Genomic DNA, 23,192 nt, shown 5'->3' on the forward strand with positions numbered 1-23,192 from the left:
TTTTCTTCCAGTCTGTGGGCTGTCTTTTCACTTTCTGGATGGTGATCTTTGAAGCACAAAAGTTTTTAATTTTTATGTAAGTCCAGGCTCTCAGCTTTCTTTTTTATGATTTGTGCTTTTGATGTCCTAAGAAATCATTGTGTACCTAAGTTCATGAAGATCTTACTCCTCTATTTTCTTCAACGATTTGTGTGATTTCAGCTCTTACGTTTAGTTCTATAATCCACTTGGTTCATGGTTGAGGTGGGGATCATGCCTTTTGTATGTAGAATCCAGTTGTCCTAGCACCATTTGATGGAAAGACTCTCTTCATTCCTCATTAAATTATCTTGGCCCCTTTGTCAAAAATCTGTTGATCATAAATTTTTGGATATATTTCTGAACTTTCAATTATTTCATTGATCTCTGTATCTAATCCTTATTATTCTGTAACTTTTTTTTTTTAAGTAAGAGGGGAGATAGACTCCCACAATGCCTCTGCTGGGACCTACCAGGCAACCCCCATCTGGGGCCGATGCTCAAAACAACCAAGTTATCCTCAGTGCCCTGGGCCAATACTCGAACTAATGGAAGCACTGGCTGCAAGAGGGGAAGAGAGAAAGAAGGGAGAGAGAAGCACATGGTCTCCTCTCATGTGTGCCCTGACCAGAGGTCAAACTCGGGACATCTGTATGTCGGGCTGACTGCGTGCCGGCTGACTACCACTGAGCCAACCAGCCAGGGCTGTTCTATAAGATTTTTAAGATTTTTCTATATCATTGGTTTTAGTTATGATGTGCATTGATGTAGTTTTCTTCATGTTTCTTTTGCTTGTGGTCTGCTGAACTTTCTCATTTGTAGGTTAGTTATTTTCATCAGGTTTCAGTAAATTTTGAAATTATTTCTTTAAGTATTTTTTCTGTTCTCCTGCCACCCTGCTGCTCTTCCAGGCGTCCCAAGGACATGCGTATTCTTATTGTAATTGCCTTAGAGTTCACTGATGTCACTGTTAATTTTTTTCACTCTTTTTTGGTCTCTGTTTCATTTTTTATTGCTATTTCTTCAAGTACACTAATTTTTTTCTTCTGCAAGGTTTTATCTTCCATTAATCTCTTCCAGTATATTTTTCACTTTAGAGTATTTTCCACCTTTTGGTCATTTGTGGACACCACAGAGATAAACTTTCATCAAGCCTCTCTAAATTTATCCCTTACTCTATCCTGTTTCTACTGATGTAGTTTTCATCTCAAGAAGTTAGATTTGGGTCATTTTTATATGTTCCATGTCTCCGCTTAATTTTTTGACAGTTATAATAACATTTTCATGTCCTTGCCTGCTAATTTTAGCATTTGTGTCAGTTCTGGTTTGGTTTTAGTTGATTGACTTATCTCCTCACTGTGGGTATATATACTTTCTCTTTTTTGCTTTCTTGGTGATTTTTTAGTAGTGCCTAATATTGTGCTTTTTACCTTGTTTTATGTTGACTTTTTTATTCTTGAAATATTCTTGGTATATGTTATGGGTTGCAGTTAAGTTACTTGGAACTTGTTTTATTCTTTCTAGTTTTGCTTTTAAAATTTGTTAGGTGAGATTGGAGCACTGTTTAGTCCAGGGCTCATTATTTTCCACTAGTAAGACCCCCTCTGTCTACTCTAATAAACTCTAATCAGTGGCTTGTGCATTTTGAAGTTTTTCAGTTTGGCTGATTGGAATAGGCACTATTTTCAGTGTTATGGGAAAGACGGGGACTTCTCCTTTTTAAAAAAATCCTTTTAGGTGGTTCTATACTCCAGCCTCTGGTAGTTTTCTCACACACATGCACTCTTTGATTCTCAGCTGAGTACTCAAGAAGGACCCTCAGAAGATCTCTAGGCTTTTCTCTCTTTGCAGCTATTTTCTCTCTGGTCCTCTGTCCTGGTAACTCCAGTTGCTTGGATCTCTCGGTAAGCTCAGCTCCATCAGTTCAAATCAGAATGGCTAGGCCCAGCCTGTTTCCTTCCCCCTGGACAATAGCCTGGAAACTCTCAAGGCTATAAGCTAGGTAGTAGTAGGACTCACCTCCTTTGTTTTCAGAGATCACTATCCTTTTTTGCCTGAAGAGCAGTGTATTACAAACTTTTGTTTTTATAGTTTTATCTGTTTTTAGTTTGTTTGTTATGGGTGGAAATATAAATGTAGTTCCTGTTACTCTAATATAAATGTAGTTCCTATTACTCTGTCTTGGACATTAGCCAATGTCAATTTATTTTTTAATGGGAAAATTTTGTGTTGGACTAGATATACTAGATGTTCTCCTTTCTGCTTGAACTTCAGAGTGATCAGTATTAAAATTGTATGTAGATTTTTTTTTTTTTTCAGTGAGAGGAGGGGAGGTAAAGAGACAGACTCCAGCATGCGCCCCCACCGGGATCCACCCAGCAAGCCCACTAGGGGGCTATGCTCTGCCCATCTGGGCACTGCTCTGTTGCTCAGCAGTTGAGCTCTTCTTAGCACCTGAGACTGAGGCCATGGAGCCACCCTCAGCACCCGGGGCTAACTCTTTTCAGTCAAGCAATGATTGTAGGAGGGGAAGACAGAGAGAGAGAGAGAGAAGAAGAAGCAGCAGCAGCGGCAGCAGCAAGAGGGTGAGGGGTGGAGAAGCAGATGGGCACTTGTCCTCTGTGCCCTGAGTGGGAATCAAACCTGGGACATTCACATGCCGGACCAATGCTCTACCACTGAGCCAACTGGCCAAGGCCTGTATATGGGTTTTTAAGAAAATATGCTGAAATTGAATGGTTCATTGAAACCAAATTAATAGAAAGTGTTATTCTTAGTGTTCAGAGGTACTAAATAAGATAGGTTGAGACATATATTGCTTCTTTTGGACACATAAAATTGAATATATAGGGCAGTGTTTCTTACACAACAAATTCTAAAGGGACTAATTGATAGAGTAAATTGCATTAAAATTTAAAATTCAATTTTCTTTAGAAAACATTATAAAATAAAGTTAACTCTTTTCTTAAAGAGCCAGATAGTAAATATTTTAGGCCTGTGGACCAAATGGTCTGTCTCTGTTGCAACTACTCAATTCCACTCTACCATTGTAGTGTTAAAGCAGCCATACATAATACAAAAAAATGAATGGGCCTGGCCTGGCTGCATTCCAATAAAATTTTATTTTCAAACAAAATCAGCTGGCTTACTCACATGTTATAGTTTACTAATCTCTAGATATGTCAAGAATGAAAACAACCTTATTGTCTATTAGCAGGGAAAGGTGTACATAATTTTACTTAACAGTGGAATTTTAGGTGATCTTCATATATCAATATGATTAATCCATACTAACATAATAAAGGAAAAAAGCAAGTGGACAAATAATACATTCCATATGAAGTTTTTATGTACAATTTACAAACAGGCAATTACTATACTATATATTATCAAGTTATACTTATTTAGTGAAAGGTTTTTTTTAAAATGCATGATAATCACCAAAATTAGACTAGTGGCTATAACTTGGGGTAGGGGAAGACACAGTCAATCAAGGAGGAAGACACAGGAGCTTCAGCCCAACTATTTCAGTGATGTTTTATTTCATAAGCTGGGTGCTGTATTTATTATCTATTAGATCTTTTTGTATCTCTTAAATATTTTATAAGTTTTAAAAGAAACAAAGTTTAAAAGAAACAAGCAGTGGTAGTTAGAAAATGCATTAGTTCACTCTGATAGCTGTCATTGGTTCTGTTCTGACCTACTCATCTCCCTGCCTCTTTGGCCTCTCTTCCTCTTAGGAAAGCGACTTTCTACTCTTACTTAGGCCTAAGACAGATCAACTCTTTTAAGTGAATAACCCCTGTGCCTCGTCTGGTGCCTGATTAATTTACTATCTAGGTCTCTAGTTCTTTTCTAAGTGTACTTCAAGCATATGAGTTTTTTTCCCCTAGCTTCTTATTTATTCTGCCTTTTAAATATACTTATCCTTCTGGGAGAAGGGATCTAAAGTTCTCAATGGAGACCATGCAAGCAGAGGATTGCCTTTGGCATTTTCATTTGCTCACCTGCTTGGCATGATTTAGTGTGCAATAGTGATAAAAAATAAAAGCTAAATCTACATTTATTTATAAAGAGATCGAAGAGTTATTTATTGAGCATCTTTCTTGTGGGTGTTAGGTAATTTTTCTCTAATGGGAAGTTCTATTCTGTCAGTAGTCTTCTCTAACTTTTTGACTTTTCTCTTAAGATAGTCTATCAGGGAGTGATAGGATGCAGAGCACTGACCCAGATGCCACGTGACATTACAAACGAATGTTGAGCCCTCACAGAGTGCTATACTTAATCAGGATTTTAATGACATGATTAGGTAGAAGTTGTGTTGCAGAGATGGTGAGTCCACTGTTAGTTATACTAGGGGCAGAGGTGGGAGAGACTAGCTAGCAGGATCTTATGTACAGTGTGCTCTGAACTGTGAATGTTTGCTTGCCCAAAGTAAAAGACATTTGTTGGTTAATGAATGATTAAGTTAAGCATATGGAGAGAGAAGATATTTTAAAGTAGATTCTGATTTCCAACAAAAATAAAAATATGTGTACATATCAAGATACAAATTTCATTTGTGCTATTTTTATAAGAGGGGATTGAGTGACCATTTGGCAAGGTTGCTTTAGTCTTAATAGTAATAACAAAATAATCAAGAATTACTTGGAGTGCTAAAAAATATGAAGTGCTTTTTGGACCTCACGCTAGAACATTTTATTTTATTTTATTTTATTTATTTATTTATTTATTTATTTGTTTGTATTTTTCTGAAGTTGGAAACAGGGAGGCAGTCAGACTCCTGCATGCGCCCGACCGGGATCCACCCGGCACGCCCACCAGGGGGCGATGCTCTGCCCATCTGGGGTGTTGCTCTGTTGCAACCAGAGCCATTCTAGCGCCTGATGCAGAGGCCACAGAGCCATCCTCAGTGCCCGGGCAAACTTTGCTCCAGTGGAGCCTCGGCTGCAGGAGGGGAAGAGAGAGACAGAGAGGAAGGAGAGGGGGAAGAGTGGAGAAGCAGATGGGCGCTTCTCCTGTGTGCCCTGGCCGGGAATCGAACCTGGGACCCCTGCACGCCAGGCCAACGCTCTACCACTGAGCCAACCGGCTAGGGCTTACCCTAGAGCATTTTAAATCAGCATCTCTGAGGGTTGGTCCAGGCATCAGAATTTAAAGTTCCCTAGGTGATTCTGAGGAATAAACAGTTAAGAACCACTGGCTTACATGTTCATTGCTTATTTGCTTTCTGGGAAGTTCTTTGAAGATAAGACCTCGTTTTTATTATGTCCCCAAGACTTATTTATTCTCTTTATTATTTTGGTACCAAATCCAAATTACAATTATATATTCATTTTTATATTTACTTATATTATTTATCTCCTACATACATTTTAAGGAATAGCACCGCATCTAATTTATTCATCATATACCTAATACATGTCCTTGTGTGTGGCACACTGAGCTTTCCCAAGTCTTTCTTTTTCTTTTCTATTTTTTTCCTCCTTATTTATGCCCATATTCACCCATTTTTTTAGATTGTCTCTTCTTTGCATGGTTGCAACACCTCTAGGGCCTTGCTTTCTGGCTCTTTAGTGGCTCTAACAGCTGATCACAGTAGCATCTACTTAATCTTCAGCGCCTTTGATCAGTGATCTAGCTAATCCTGCAATGAACTCTCTCCTCTTTCATTGGTACCTGTTACTTGAATATAGATAGCTAGGTTTTTATAATATTATTTACTGAAAGAATATTTTATTCTGGGAACAATATATTAAAAAGCAGTAGCCTTTGGCCTTAAGACTGTGAGTGACATGTAATATTTGTACAAATTCTGTAAACCAAGGAGACACTACATATTACTTATAAGACAACATTATATATGAAAAACACACTATCTCCTTTTCTTGTCTTGTAATTCTGTATATTCTAAAGGGATGAATATTTTTCATAAAGGCAAATGTGGGTAAGAAAAAACATGTCTTTTAAAGATGACCTTTTTAAAAAAAGTCATATCCTCAGGAAAATACCCATTGAAATTGAAGCAATATTAACTCATGTTTGACTTTTTAAGAATTCATGCTTTAGTCAGCCAATTTTATAGTTTAAATAGCTTTGAATGGTTATGTGCAGAATGATTGCTTTTTCATGTCTCTGTGCCTTTAAATGTGTCATTTTCTTGTACAGCCTTTACCTACCTATCACTCCCTTTCTTTTTTTTTTCTTTCTTTCTTTTTTTTGCTTGGAAAAGTTCTACACAGTCTTTGATCCTTAGCAAAAGGGAGGATTTTATCAAATAGATTGTTTTGACTTCTGTGACTTATTATATATGCGTCTGTTTTTGTTACAACTTAATTTATTTTGTAACATTTACGATTTTTCTTTTTCTTGCCTGGTAGTTTGTGAACCTCTTAAGAGCAGGAGGCTGTCTACCTTCATATAGCCAGTACATGGCAAGTGGGCTCTCAGGTCCATGCTTGTTGAGTGAATTAGTAGAAATATCCATTCTCTGTGTATATGTGTGTGTGTGTGTGTGTGCGCGCGCGCAACATTCCATACTTGGCTTTGCACAGTATAATTTAGAAGATGGGCTAATTAATAATTATAAATGCTTCCCAGAATAGTTAGTTCTTTAGTGGCTGGCTATATTTTAAATGTTTTGTAATTTAAAGCATACATCGATAGTGCTGTAGTTGAACAGTGTGTAAGAAGAAGGAGCCACCTATGACTATAAAAACTTTAAAGCTAAAGCCAGGCATAGGGCCTGTTATGTAACAGTTCTGCTACCTTATTGTCCTGTTGTAGGACACTCAAGGTTCTGCTTTACTCTGGGACCTTGTTTCCAGTTAACTCCTAAGCATTTGTAGTTATCTTATGGTTTCTGAAGTTTGACTAACCAATCGTCATGAATAATGATGCTTTATAGCAAAGGTAGCCAAACATTATGCTAGTTCCCTCCTCATTGCTATGGGGCAGAATGAAAATCACGTGGTGTGGGACATAGTCCCTGTTATGGTGAGACAGATTTCAAAGATGACTAAAGTGATTGGAGGCTTAGATTGACCAGGCAGTGGCGCAGTGCCACAGTGGATGTAGTGTTGGCCTGAGATGCTAGGTTTGAAACCCCGGGGTCACCAGCTTGAGCGTGGGATCATAGACATGACCCCATGGTTGCTGGCTTTAAGAGCAAGGTCACTGACTTGAGTAAGAGGTCACTGGCTGGAGCCCCCCGCCCCCAGTCAAGGCCCATATAAGAAAGCAATCATTGAGCAACTAAGGAGCCACAACGATGAGTTGATAGTTCTCATCTCCTTTCCTGTTTGTCCTTATCTGTCCCTCTCCCTCTTACCCCCCTTTCTTGTGCATGCTAAAAAAAGGGGGGGATTGGTGCTTGCAGCATATTTTGCCCACACATTTTTAAGTAAGTGGAAATTGTTTCAAAGTGAATATCAAGGATGGTCTTAAAGAGAAAGAAATGTCATAGTTGGTCATTGTGCACTGACTAGGCCATCAGCCCCTGTTACCTGTTACTTTGATCACTTGTCTTTATAACAAGGTAATGGTGCCATCTTCCCCTTTCCTCTGCTATTACTGTTATGTTGCCTCATCCCACTGCCTGTTCCCCATGGAAATTTTTATATTCTTAAAATATTGCCTCCACAGCAGCCACTTAGGTTTGCTGTGTGAAGGAGCTCAGGAGGTCTAGGGAAAGAAACTTTTCAGAAAAGCAAGAACTGAGTTTGTCAAATACATATAGTAGTTGGAAACCTTGAAAGAAAGAGATGGGTGAGGTCCAGGGAAAGGAATGTAGGACAGGATGTAGGAATAGAGTGTGATTCTCACCTTTGACATCCTGGAATCATTATATTACCCTTATTATTTAAGTCCTTGCTGATCAAATTTCTGATGAGCACATTATTGGTTATATTTATTCGAGAGTCTATCTGTATTACAACTGTGGGTGAAATTATGTCTCTATTGTCATGTTGGTAATTTTTAATTGATTATTTATAAGCTACATAGTGTTAGGTATGTTTGGTTCTTAGTCTGATACTACTTTTATTAAAGAAATACTTCCAAAATAAAAAGAACTTCTTCTACTATTACTCAGAGATGAAAGATGCAGCATACATATGTTAATTTTTTAAGGTACTGTTTAAAACAGAAAAAAATACATGGGAATATTAGCATTTATAAATATAGCATTTCAAAGCAATACATGAAAGCAATTATTTTGACATTTTAATTCTTATTTTCCTTTCTTTTAATCTTTTTTTTTTTTTTTTTTTTTTTTTTAAGAATTAATGTGCCATCTGGAAACCCCTGAGATCATGCCATAAAAGGAATTTTGGCTTTTTGGCTACTAATCATCAGGATATGCTGTGATTGTATATACCTTACTAGAATAATGAAACATAATTAGAAAGGTGCTTAACATATATGTTTAAAAACATTTTTATATTGGGGATTCTTGTATGAACATTGTGGGAATAAAAAAAATAGTACTGCTCTATCCCAAGTTAAGGTGATTAATTTATCATCATTGGATAGATTCTTAAATAAAAATATAAAATAAAACTCTGTGACTAAATGGTTATGAGCTATTTCTAATATACTATATCTTCTTTTCAGTGTTAAAATAAGCAAATACAATTAGTTTATTTGTTTTTCAGAGGGTAGAGTTGCAATAATACATTGCAATTAACTTGTTCTGTTCTTTTCTGAATAATATAGACATTGGATCTGTCAGCCAAAGGACCTTTTTTTTTGAAACAATTTTTTTAAGTCTTAAAAAGTAACAAGTTTTTGAAATTAATTGAGAGGAAACAGCTGAAATCATGCATTTAAAGGGTTAAGTCGACATGAAAGAATTCATTTCCACTTTAATGACCCAGCCTTGCTGGGTTAGGACGTTGGGGAACATGCTTCTGACTTGTACTCCTATTGCCAATTAACACCTCCGATAACGGGTTGCCTCAGCTAGTCATTGAAGCTCAGGCAGTGGAAATAGTTTACATGCAGCTTGCTTTTCACACTCGTTGTTTTAATACTCACAAAATTAAAGTATTAAAAGGTTGTTTCTTACCTTTCTGGGTAAGAGATAAACAATACAGTGGTAGTTATTTGTATATGTTAGAATTTACTTATTTTGTGTGTGACTACTTATAGGGTTTTTTAATTGAGAAAACTGAAGGTGCTAGTTTCATCAGAATTTTAAATTTTTGACAGAATTTGTTGGGGTTATATTGAATACCATAGGTTAAGAATTATTTTCTATTAACTATTCAATATATTACATGTTTAGGTTTTATTTTGTTTTTAAAAATGATTACGTTTTACTTGTTTTTAAAGCTTATTTTCTCTATTGAAAAGTACATATTTTAATAGACCTTTAAACATAATTTTATAATGCAGGACCAACTACACACCTTTAAGTAGGCAATATAAAAATAAGGCCTATGTAATAAGCCTTCCTACAACAACGTTTTTACAAATTTTGAAATGTTTTACGTTGTTTCCCAAGATAATTTTGTAATTTCAGTTATTTTCAAAGTGTTGAAGTTCAATGATACTCTTTATTTTACATTTCATTCACCTGACACTTTGGTTCATGTTTAATCAGCAGGTATTTTAATAACATAATAAAATGGGCTAAGTAATTGATACCAGTTCACACTAAGAGAAAGGTGGAGTAATATAACTAATAGTGTTAACAAATTTGTTAAAAGGCCTGAGTAGGTAACAGTTTGAGGCATTAGTTTTTATCCTGTTATAATGGCAAATGCTTTTCTTTTTTTTTTTTTTAACTCAACCAGGTCTACCCAAGTAAAAGTTTTATCTTTTTATGCTGGATCAGATTTTAACCTTTAACTGTGGGGGGACCCCATCACAACCATGTCTCATTTAATTTAACCACTCTTAAAATTTGTAGGGTTGGATAATTTGTGTTTTATTAAATGTAGCAGTTCAAAACTCATTGTACAGAGGTAAGTTTGATGCCTCAGTAGAGTGCGTAATAGGTTTTATATCTCAGTGGTTGGGTAGAATTTCATGTATATATAAAGGTCAGTTGTAATCCTTGTGTCTATGGCTCACCTATGTATTTACCCCACAATTATGATAGCTGACTTATAGTCTTCATCAGTTTGAAGAAATGGGGTTTCCCGAACTCTTTATACAACAAATTTATTTTAAAGAGTCAGACTTAAGTGATTTTAAAGTTGCCTATAGGAATGAAGTATTAAGAAATATATAGCAAAAGTAATTATTTCAATTTCTTGTTTATATGAAGTGGTATGTACATTTAGTTTAAATTTTTTTATAGCAGTATATAACTGAATCATATTCCAATTTTCAAGTTGTAATATTCATTTAAGTTCCTATAGCAGTAAACTCTTAAGGTTGCAAAACATTTTATTTCTTATTTATCTGTTGTCAATGATGTGTGTTTCTCTTTTATATTGGCATTGTGCGAAACACAGACCAATTTTCTTTAGTTTTTTTTTGCTTAATACCACTTTAGTTATACCAGTGCCTTCAGTTTTTCTAACAGTTTTTATTAAAGGACCTTGAAGTTTAAGTTAGTCACATCATGTTCAGTCTCCAAAAATATGACTTTTTGTACTGTTTGTTATGGTGGTAAAATAGTTGTTATCAGGTCAACAGAGTTAACTTGAATAGCTCACACACTAAGCTGATAACTGAGAGCTATGCTGTTGATTTAGCACCAGAAAGAAAATATTTTCTCTATTATTTTCTATACTAGTAACAGCCTAAGCCAATTATTATAATTCAGAAATATTTGGTTCCAGGTTTTCACCTTAGTTTCCCTAGCATTTAGCTTAGTTTCTTAAGCATAAGTTCTCGGGAAATGAAAGATGATTGAGATCATTCAAATTCTGTACATTTATTCTAATTTTCTTCATCCTGTGCATAGGATATGTAGAATATGTCATTACATGTGATTTTAAAAAACAACCCGGCCCTGGCTGGTTGGCTCAGTGGTAGAGCGTTGGCCTGGCATGCAGGAGTCCCAGGTTTGATTCCCGGCCAGGGCACACAGGAGAAGTGCCCATCTGCTTCTCCACCCCTCCCCCTCTCCTTCCTCTCTGTCTCTCTCTTCCCCTCCCGCAGCCAAGGCTCCACTGGAGCAAAGTTGGCCCGGGTGCTGACGATGGCTCTGTGGCCTCTGCCTCAGGCGCTAGAATGGCTCTGGTTGCAACAGAGCAACGCCCCAGATGGGCAGAGTATCACCCCCTGGTGGGCATGCCGGGTGGATCCTGGTCGGGTGCATGCGGGAGTCTGTCTGACTGCCTCCCGTTTCCAACTTCAGAAAAATACAAATAAATAAATAAATAAATAAACAACCCTACGTGTTTTAGATGACTTAAGTTTCTTACAGTATATTTTACTGAAAAGATATTTTTGTTTTCAAAGTAGTAGTATTTTGTTTTCAATGTACTGTTGTTTGTTTGTTTGTTTTGGTATATACTGTTTTATAAGTAAATTCAGTAATGTGTTTGATTCTTCAAAGCCCAGTGTGCCCATCTAGATTTCAGAAAATAGAGAGAGGCTTTTCAAGTGTTCCTAGTTCTCAGTGGGCACGAACTACTTTTGGGTAGGAACAACATCCCAAGTGCTGTATCTCCATTTTCTTTAATAGGAATCAGCTCAGTGGCTGAGGGTTCTAAAATTGTAAACAAAGGAAAGGAACTACACTTCCAGAATAAAACTTGATTTGGGCATCTGAAAATGGAATGGTATGCTGTAGTGGAAAGAGTACATTGCTGTAAGTCAGAAATCGCGTATTGGTCCTGGTGATCAATGTCAATGTGTGTTTTGTTTGCCTAACTACATCATAAGCTTCTAGAAGCTTTCATTTAACCATACAGCTAAAGTGTTAGGTACATGGTAAATACTTAAGTAGTTCCACACTGATACCTCCAATTTTGAGAGTGAAGAAATTTCTGAAGTGGAATTCCTTACATACAGTCAAGAACTGGCCAGAAAAGGCTATATTATTAAATGTTATAAAATACTTTGCACTGGCAAACATCAAAGCCTGTATGGTTATCTCACAGATTAATTCCTGATTTACCTCTCTTTCTATCATATCCCCCCAAAAGGGAGAGAAATCTGCTTCATGTAAATGTATTTGGTCATGCTCCACTGTCTCTGTTTTCTTTTTAAATTAGGAGAGGACTTCTTCAAGATTGTAGATTTAAAATATTCAGTATAGCAATAGGCTGGCATACTTTTGAGTTAAAGTAATATTGTTGATTAAGATGTCTGTAAGGTCGGTGGATGGGGGCATGGTGACGTAGAACTAAGACCCGCCCACTTTGGCTAGGACCGCCCACAATCAAGCCCGTCAAAGTAAGATTCCCAGGAACCATTTGGAAAGAAGCGATCGTCTGCCAGCCAGTGAAATTTCACCACGTCATAGTAGCTCCACCTCCCTAGTGGGACCCTTTAAATATCTGCCACGTGGTTTAATCTTTGCAACTTCCCTAGCCTCCATGTTTTTTTCCTCCGGGCCAGGGAACCTTGCCCGGCGGGGTGTGCGCTCTATACCTCTATACTCAATAAAGCCGTTTATTATTTCACACTTTGCGGCTCCGTCCCTCTTCCTTCCTTCTCGGCGGGGAAAAATACCTTACAATGTCTACAGACAGCAGAGATCTCTGAGAAAGGAACTTTCAACAATATTATATATTTTTTAAAATTATTTTAAATTTATTGTGTTGACATGGTTTTGAGTGTCCCACTCAATGTAACACCCTCTGCACACCGCATTGTGACCCCCATGCAAAGTCTCTTTCCACCCCCGTTTCCCTTCTTTGCACCCCTACCTCCACCCCTACTTTTCCTCTGCCTGTTGCTACCCTGTTGTCTGTATATATGTTATGTATATATGACTTAAGAGAAAGGAACTTTCAGCAGTATTCTTTAATTATTGGTTGTTATTTTGTTCCTAGGTTTGTTTGCATTATTTTAGAAAAACTATTGTGAACATCCTGGTTCATACAAATATTTCTGTTTATTTACTTAAAATTTTTCTAGGAGTACAGAAGTAGGTCAAAAAGTTTGTGCAGCTGTAAGGCTCTTGGTATATGTTGCTTTTCTGATAGAGTATACCAATTCACATTCCTACCCAACAGTGTAGAGAATGTCTCCTTTGTTACACCCTCTCCAAAATTAGGCATTGTAAATAAAGCTTGTTTGATAGAAAAACAACAACAATATCTTAATGTGTTAATTGGCATTTCTTAATTAAAGAAGGTCAACTAGTGATGTTGAACTTTTTCTTTTTTAAATTTTTTATTTGATTGATTTTAGAGAGAGAAAAAGAAGAGAGAAACATTGATTTGTTGTTCTACTGATTTATGTATTCATTGGTCGATTACTGTATGTGCCCTGATCGGGGCTTGAACCCATAACCTTGCTGTATCAGGACGATGATCTGATTGAGCTTACCTGGCCAGGGCTGGATATTTTTCATATTTATTTCACCATGTATTTGTTATGTAACAAATTGCCCATGTTTCCATTAAGGTTTTAATGTTTTGTTAACTTATAGATTGACTTTTTGTTACAAATGGTGTAACTATTTTTTAGTTTTTTTTCTTTAAAGTTTTTTAGTATTCAGAAATTTCAGATTATGTTGTTAGCTTTTTATTATTTTATTTGTTCACTTATGTTTGTACCTAGAGTGTGTTTTCTCATGCAGATATATATATATATATATATGCAGTTCATATATATACGAACTGAAACTATGCTCATCAGTAGACAGTAATTCTTCATACCCCCCTCACAACACCTATGGCAACTTCTGTTATATGTTCTGTCTTTTTTATTTTGACTGCTCTAGTACCTCATCGCATAGTGAAAACCTACAGAATTTGTATTTATATAGTAGTTGTCCTTTTTTTGACTGGCTTCTTTCATTTAGCATCATGTCCTCAAGGTTCATCCATGTTGTAGCATATTGCAGAATTTGTTTTCTCTTTAAGGCTGAATAATATTTCCTTGTATGTATATACCACATTTTGCTTACCCATTCATCCATCAGTGGATATTTTGATTGCTTCTACATTTTAACTATTGTGAATAATGTGCTGTGAACATTGGTGTAAAGATAAATATTTCTTTTTTTTTCTTTTTTCTTTTTTTTTTTTACAGATACAGAGTGAGGGGTAGTTAGGGACAGACAGACAGAAATGGAGAGAGATGAGAAGCATCAATCATCAGTTTTGCATTGCAACACCTTAGTTCATTGATTGTTTTCTCATATGTGCCTTGACCATGGGCCTTCAGCAGACTGAGTAACCCTTGCTGGAGCCAGCGACCTTGGGTCCAAGCTGGTGAGCTTTGCTCAAACCAGATGAGCCTGCGCTCAAGCTGGCGACCTCGGGGTCTTGAACCAGGGTCCTCCGCATCCCAGTCCGACGCTCTGTCCACCACGCCACCACCTTGTCAGGCTAAATATTTCTTTAATACCCTTCTTTCAATTCTTTTTTTTTTTAAATTAAATTTATTGGAGTGACAGTGGCCAACAGGATCATATAGGTCTCAAATATACATTTCCATAAAACATGATCTGTATATTGCACTGTGTGCTCTCCACCCAAAGTCAAACCATTCTCTGTCACCTTTTATCTGGCCCCCTTCATCCTCCACCACCCCCTATATCCTCTTCCCTCTGGTAACCACCCCACTATTGTCTGTGTCCATGAACTTCAATTCCATATACTACATACGAGTGAAATCACATAGTTCCTAGCTTTTTCCGTCTGACATTTCACTTAGCATAATATTCAAGGTCCGTCTACCTTGTCACAATGGTAGTAGGGCATCTTTTCTAATCATCTTTCAGTTCTTTTGAGTATATATCCAGAAGTGGAATTGCTGGATCTTATGGTATTTTATTTTTTTTGAGAAGCCGCCATACTGTTTTTCATAGTGGCTGTACCATTTTATAGTCCCACCAATGGTGCACAGGGGTTCCAGTTTCTTCACATCCTTGTTTTCTGTTTTTTTTTTGTTGTTGTTGTTGTTGTTTTTAAGAGACATGAAAGCGGGAGGAGAGAAATGAGATGCATCAACTTGTAGTTGCTTTACTTTAGGGTTTTGTTTTGTTTTGTTTCTTGAGAGAGATGGGAAGACAGGAATTGAGAGACTTGAGAAGCATCGACTTGTACTTGTGTCACTTTAGTTGTTCATTGATTGCTTCTTATATGTGCCTTGGTCAGGGAGCTCAAGCCAAGCCTGTAACCCCTTGCTTAAGCCAGCGACCTTAGGGCTCAAGAAAGTGACCTTGGGATAATGTCCATGATCTCATGCTCAAGATGGCAAGCCCATGGTCTAGCCAGTGACCTCAGGGTTTTGAACCCAGGACCTTCAGCTTCCCAGGTCAGCGCTCTATTAACTGTGCTACCACTGGTCAGTGGTTTGCCTATTTTTGAATATAGTTTTTGGGTGGAGCTGGTTTGAATTTTAGGAGTTCTCCATAGTATATTCTGGATATTAATCCCTTGTCAGATATATAGTTTGCAGACACTTTCTTCTACTCTATGGGTTGCCTTTTTTACTCTTAGAGAGAGGAAGGAGGGGTAGAAAAATATCAATTTTTTGTTCTACTCATTCATACATTTATTGATAGATTCTTGTATGTGCCCTGACCAGGGATTTAAACCACAGTCTTGGCATATTGAGACAATGCTCTAATCAACTGAGCTATCCAGTCAGTGCAGTACACAGAATATTTAAATTTGCCTGAGATCCAATGTGTATTTTTTCTTTTGTTACCTGTGCCTTTGATGCCATATCCAAGAAATCATTGCCAACTCAATGTTATGAAATGTATGTCCTATGATTTCTTTTGTTACTGTTTTAGGTCTTACTTTTATGTCCTTGATCCATTTTGAGTTAATTTTTATACAGTGTTAGGGAAAGTTCTAGCTTCATTCTTTTTTGCATATGGGTATCTGTTTTTTCTAGCACCGTTTGTTGAAAAGACTACTTTCCCCATTGAATGGTATGGGCAGTCTTGTTAAAAATCATTTGATTGTATACGTGAGGATTTATTTTGGGGTTCTTTATTCTATTCCATTGGTCTTTGTGCAGAATCACACTGTTTTGATTACTCTAGCTTTGTAGTGAGTTTTGAAATCACAAAGTTTGAGTCCTCCAGTTTTGTTCTTTTTAAGAATTGTTTGGCTGTTCAGGATTACTTTACATATGAATTTTAAGATGATTTTTTCTATTTCTGTAAAAAATATCATTAGGATTTTGATAAAGATTGCATTAAAACTGTAGATCACTTTATATACTATAGACATTTTAACTATTAATTCTCTGAATCCATGAACATGAGTTATGTCTTCATTTTTTATGTCTAATTTTTTTGCAGAAATGTTTTGTAGTTTTCATTGTACAAGTCTTTTACCACCTTGGTTAAGTTAATGTCTACATGTTTTTATTCTTTTTGATATTGTTGTAAGTGGAATTGTTTATATAATTTCCTTTTCAGATTTGTTTGTGTATAGAAAGATAACTAATTTTTGTGTGTTGATTTTGTAGCCTATTTTGCTGAATATATTTATTCTAACAGGGTTTTGTTGTTGTTGTTATTGTGGGATATTTAGAGTTTTCTGTATATGAGATAAGCTGCAAACAGATAATATTATTTCTTTCCAATTTGGATGCCTTTTATTTCTTTTTCTTGCCTCATTGCTCTGGGTAGAACTTTCAGTACTGTGTTTAATAGAAGTGGTAAAAGAAGAAATCCTTACTTTGTTTCTGATCTTAGAGGAAACACTTTCAGTCTTTCACTATGGAGTATTTTTTTTTAAGTGAGAGAAGGGGACATAGTGAGCTAAACTCCTGCATGTGCCCCGTCCTGGGATGCACCTGGCAACACCTGTCTGGGGCTGATGCTGGAATCAACCAGGCTATTTTTAGCACCTGAGGCTGAAGCATGGGCCAACCAAGCCATCTTCAGCACCTAGGTTGGCGCTAGTACCAATCAAGCCACTGGCTGCAGGAGGTGAAGATGGATAGAAGGGGGATGGGGGAGAAAAGCAGGATGATTGCTTATCTTATGTGCCCTGACCAGGAACCCAGGACATCCATACACCACATGAACACTATCCACTGAGCCAACTGGCCAGGGCCCCAGAGTATTGTGTTTTCATCTATGGCTTTATTCTGTTGAGGTACTTACCTGCTATTTCTAGTTTGTTGAGTGTTTTTATCATGAAAGGGTGTTGAATTTTGTCAAATACTTTTCTGCATTAATTGATATGATCGTGGGTTGTTTTTTTTTCCTTCCTTCGGCCTGTGTGGTGTAGTACATTGGTCAGTTTTTGTATACTGAACCATCCTTGCATTGCAGGCAAAAATTCCACTTGGTCATGTGTATAATAATCCTTTTAATGTACTGCTGAGATCTGTTTGCTGTGATTTTGTTGTTCATAAGAAATATTGGTCTATAGTTCTCTCGTTCTGTCTTTGTTGACTTGGTATAAGGATAATGTTAGCTCACACAATGAATTGAGAAGTGTTTCCTTCATTTAGTATAGTTTTTGTTATAATTTGATTTTTTTTTTTAAAGTGAATCATTAATCTTTCTGAATGATATTATAAAGTGATGTAGGGAAACAAATTTAGTTTTATGTTTTTGGTATTAAACAAAAATGAAAAATCAAAATAGAATATGTTCAATTCTATGGTGATAACTTTGAAATCTAAGTGAATGTATCCTCTGAAACAATATAATAGTCCATCTAGTCTTAAGACATAGGTAACCCGGTTTATTAATACCATTGAAAAAGTTATACCAGTTAGCTCCAAAGTCAGTTTCAGAGATAAATGTTTTACAAATGAATGCTTCCAAATTTTTTAAAGAAATGAATTACTTAGTATATATAAATACTATTAGGACATGAAAAGTGGGAAATTATAAAACTTTTCATTTTATAAATTTAGCATAATGATATCAAAACCTGAGAATGTTAATAGAAAAAAGAAAATGCCAGACTAATCTCACTTATGAATAGGAAAACAAAAACTTTAAGTTAAAAATAATAAACCAAACTTGAACAACTTATCCCAGCAGTACAAAGGTTATTTAGTAATGGGGAATCTATTAATATCATGCATCACTGAAGAAAGACAGGACGAGTAAAAATAGTGATCATTGTGACTTCTTTTACAAAAAGAAATTTAGATGTGTCACTGACTGACAAATCTGACAAATTGTGATGTTTTGTTATTTGTAAACAGCATATAACTGAATATCTATCTTAAACCTATTGTGAGAGACTTTCAACAAGGACTGTAATTTACTGTATTCTGTTTTTTCATTACCAGTATAACTGATCCTACCTTATGTTGTTTGCTGTTTTCCCCTGCTCCCTTTTTGGTTTCCTACTGTTTCTCATGTCCAAGTTATACTTACTTTTTCTCCAGTGATTTGCTAAGGTGTGCATTCATTTTAATATTTATTGTGGTTATTTTTAAGTTGTTCAAAACACTTTTTAATCCATATTTCTATAATAGTCAAAGCTAATGCTTAGACCTCTCTTTTCCCCTCCTATGTATAAAGTAAAGAATTTTGTATACCTCATTTCTTTCTGTTGTCTTATGTATAGTTACTTGGATAATGTCTGTGGTTTTAGACCCTGGTTATATACATTATTTAGATCTATCTCTACTTTTAACTGCTTTTAGTGATTTTAATAGATTTTTTTTAAAAAATAGATAATGGTTTTCCATTTTTAAGGTTCTCATTTCGATTTGTGGGGGCTCAGCTGGATCGTTTATTCAGGAGGTTTTCTGAGGGAGGATACATACATAGAATCATATTTTCTCAGCCCATATATATATATTAGTATAAGATATATATATATATATCTTATACTAATATATTTGTGGACCTTCAGACATTTCTTGAAAAACTGAATACCTGTATAAGATTTTTGATTAAGGGTTTCTCTCTTAAACATATGGACATTTAATATTGCAAAGAAATTCAAAGTTGCATTTTTGTCTTTAGCTTTATTTAATTTTCCTCTTTGTATGGTTTTAGAAATTATGTTTTATCCATGTAATTAAGATTCACCTAGCCCTGGCCAGTTGGCTCAGTAGTAGAGCATCAGTCCAGCATAAGGATGTCCCAGGTTTGGTTTCCAGTCAGAGCACACAGTAGAGACAACTATCTGCTTCTCCACCTACCCCTCTCTCTCTCTTTCTTTCTCTCTTTCTCCTTCTCCCTTGCTCTCCCTCCCTCCCCCTCCCCCTCTCCCTCTCCCTCTCCCTCTCCCTCTCCCTCTCCCCCTCCCCCTCTCCCTCTCCCTCTCCCTCTCCCTCTCCCTCCCTCTCCCCCTCCCCCTCTCCCTCCCCCTCTCCCTCTCCCTCTCCTTCCCTCTCCCCTCCCCCTCTCCCTCCCCCTCTCCCTCCCCCTCCCCCTCTCCCTCCCTCTCCCGTCTCCCCTCTCCCTCCCCCTCCCCCTCCCCCTCTCCCTCTCCCTCCCCCTCCCTCTCCCCCTCCCCCTCTCCCTCTCCCTCTCCCTCTCCCTCCCCTCCCCCTCCCCTCCCCCTCCCCCTCCCTCTTCCGCAGCCATGGGTACATTGGTTCGAGCACATCTGCCCCAGTCACTGAGGATGGCTCCTTTCAGCCTCTGCCTCAGGGGCTAAAAGTAGCTCATTTGTGAGCATGGCCCCAGATGGGCAGAGCATTGTCCCCAGACAGGGGTTGTAGGGTAGATCCTGGTTGGGGCACATGTGGAAGTCTGTCTCTCTATCTCCTCTCCTCTCACTTGGAAAAGAAGAAAGAAAAAGAAAAAAACCTTCACCTAAGGTTTTTCAAGATATAATACTTTCTTCTTTCATTATTGCCTGACATTTAGTGATCTAAAAGTTGACTTTTTATTCAAGAAAGTTTTCTTTATCTTTGTCTTTATTGATTCTTTCCATTTCTTGGGGTTTTTTTCTGCTTAAAAGCAAGTGTGCTTCTCTTTTCATAGTATTATTATATTTTTAATTTAATATCTAACTTTTACTCCACATTCTGAATATCTTCTAAAGTGTATTCTATATCACTTATTTTTAAGTTTCCTCCAGGGTGATTTTAATTTTTATTATTTTTTGTCTTTTCATCTTGGTCTGTCCTCTAACTTTCTATTCCAACAGTAAGATATCTTCGTTTATTCTACCAATGCCAAATAGTTTTCTAAAATTCTAAAATTTTGTTTATGATTTCTATTTTTAGATGACTTAACCTCTCTGAATCATCAGAATTCTATTCCCTAGGAATGTTGGCCAAAAGACAATGTACGTAAATTGTCTGTGGTCCCACTTTTTTCTCAACTTCCTGAGTCATTTTTTTATCTACAGCTGTACAGATTCTTTTTATTTTTATTTATTTTTTGACAGAGAGAGGGATAGATAGGGACAGACAGACAGGAAGGGAGAGAAATGAGAAGCATAAATTCTTCATTGCAGCTCCTTAGTTATGCAGTGATTGCTTTCTTATATGTGCCTTGACTGGTGGGGGGGCCTACAGCAGAGCAAGTGACCCCTTTCTCAAGCCAGCAACCTTGGGGTCATGTCTATGATCCCATGCTCAAGTCAGCGACCCCCTCCTTCAAGCTGGTGAGCATCCACTCAAGCCAGGTGAGCCCGCACTCAAGCCTGCAACCTTGGGTTTTGAACCTGCATCTTCCACGTCCCAATCCGACACTCTATCCACTGCGCTGCCACCTGGTCAGGCTGTACAGGTTCTTATATTATATATCTTTCTTAGCTCAATGTCTAGGTTCTCTAATGGAGTTTTATTCTTCATTGCCTGATTGTGTGCTATTCTGACCAGGGAAGCATGTAGAAAAATGATAGCCTCAGATTTAGATACTCACTTCTAACAAAGGTCCTTACCATCTGTTCCATAGACAGTGTTTTACATAGGTTACCCTTTTTCTTTCTTCCTTTCTTTCTTCAACTTTCTTCCTTTCCCTCCCTCCCTCCCTTCCTTCCTCTCTTTTTCTCCCCTGCCCTCCCCTTCCTTCCCTCTCCTCCCTTCCTTTCTTCTCTTTTCTTCCCTCCCCTCCCCTTCCTTCCCCTTCCCTCTTCTTCCCTCCCCTTCCCTTCCTTTCCCTTCCTTCCCTTTCCTTCCCCTTCCTTCCCCTTCCCTCTTCTTCCCTCCCCTCCCCTCCCCTCCCTTCCCCTCCCCTCCCCTCCCTCCATTCCTTCCTTCCTTCCTTAGTGCAGTTCGTTGCTACTTCTTGCCAGGTTTTTTTCTGGAAAATTTAGTTTTAACTAGATCAAGAAACAAAATAGTCATGGAGTGAAAGGGGCAGCAGAAAATACCACTGGTAGTACACTTCTGAGTCAGAAGAAAATACAGAAGCCAAGGGTCTTCATATCTGCTTGCACATGGCTGTTCTCTCTCACAGGGTAACTGGTGGATATTTTTTATTTCTGTTGCGTTCGTTTGCAGTACCTCAATTTATTCATTTATTTTTTCAACCAATTTTTATTGTGTTCTTTTATTATGTGCCAGATGCTTTGCTAGGTACTGTTTACAGACAGTGTTTAACAAAACAGTGTTTCTTCTTAACTTTGTTGGATGAGTAACATTATCATATCAACAAAATTACCATGTTTTATATGATGATGGACCTTAGTGAATGTTTTGGTATCATAGTAATTTAGCTTACCTTGGAGTTTTCATTCTGAGATTCATAGCTGTTTGAAACTCAGCAACAAAGGTGCATTAGGTAAAGCTAGATGAAAAGTTCAGTCGGTTTCTAAATTACCATCTGGCATTTATTATTAAAAATAAAATTTAAAGGATTTGGTTTTTCTTACAACTTTGAACATAAGGAAACAGGTATTTTTATGTATGATTCTTGTATTTAGAGAAAACTTACTATAGAACCTTTTATATTTAATGCTTCTGGTAAATATTAATGAGCTTTTAAACAAAACCAAAAAAAAATTTACAGAATTCAGCATATAAATAGACAAGAAGAAGCACAAATTGCACATAGACCTATAGGTGTGAAATATAACGAGTACAGCAATTGTTTTATTTTAGTGAGTAAACATATAAAAGCAACATAGAGTATTGACAAAATATGGATAGCTAACATGTTTGTTATCTAATTTGTAACAGTTATTGTCAAAGAAAGGGAACTTGAAGCAAAACTGGACCTAGCAATTATAAGTCGCATCTCATTTCAATTTTCTAGAATGCCCAGTATTAAGAAAGAAAAAAAAAAGAAGTTTTCTATGTGCACTGGTTGGGGCAGAATTACATTTATAAAAGATTGTAGTCATCTTGAGGATAAGGACTACATGGAAATTACTTTGTGCCACAGAATGTTATATAGATGAAGATAGAATCCTAAAGGAGAAACGTAATACCTTCTTTAGCCTATAATAAGATTGTTTTAAAGGTAATGGTCATGCCCTGGCTTGGTAGCTCAGCTGGTTTCAGCATCATCCGGAGTGCGGGTTCAATTCCCTGTCAGGGCACATACAGGCAGAATGATGTTTCTCTCTCTCTCTCTCCCCCCCTTCCTCTCTCTTAATCAAGAAAATAAACATTATATATATTATATATATAATTATATATATATTAGCGGTCAGGATTTGGAAGTATTTTCATGTTAGCTATACCAGTCTCAATCAATTTGTTCATGCCTGGGGTTTATTGTGTTAAAAATGTGTTGTTGTATCAAGGGAGGGGAACAACTTCCTCAGGTGAAGTGTATGTAGAGTATATTGTTCACAGCTCTTTCACCTGGGATTAGAAGTCTTTTGTCCCCTTCCCCCCACTATATCTCCTGTCTGTGAAGAGATCTGTTGCCCTAATCTACATGCTGCCTTTAGCTGTAAATCAAGCTCAGAGAATTTGCTGTTTGTATTGATCCTTCAGTTAGTCATGCAAGTCTGGGAGCAATTTATGATCACATAGTGATATGAAACATGGCTAATTGGTGCATTATAGTTGTTTAGTAGTGGAGGTAGATTAGCATTCCTGAAAGATTTAAGCTTTATGTCCATTGGACACTTGCCTTAGGACTAAGTTTGATCTGTTTTCTACAGGTTTGATATTCTAAACATATTTTGATTATTTGTGTTGTACCTGAATACAAGGATACTTGATATATTTTCTCAAGTATGTAA

The 23,192-nt window shown here is 37.0% G+C and overlaps 1 protein-coding gene across 1 annotated transcript in view; it reads left to right on the forward strand.

Moving 5' to 3' along the window:
- The window catches only part of PSMD14 (proteasome 26S subunit, non-ATPase 14), a 114,255-nt gene that overhangs the window by 41,667 nt on the left and 49,396 nt on the right, over positions 1 to 23,192 (forward strand). The gene's annotated exons all lie outside the window — the stretch shown is intronic.

Source organism: Saccopteryx leptura, chromosome 7 (assembly GCF_036850995.1).
Source record: "Saccopteryx leptura isolate mSacLep1 chromosome 7, mSacLep1_pri_phased_curated, whole genome shotgun sequence".
Classification (NCBI taxonomy): Eukaryota; Metazoa; Chordata; class Mammalia; order Chiroptera; family Emballonuridae; genus Saccopteryx; species Saccopteryx leptura.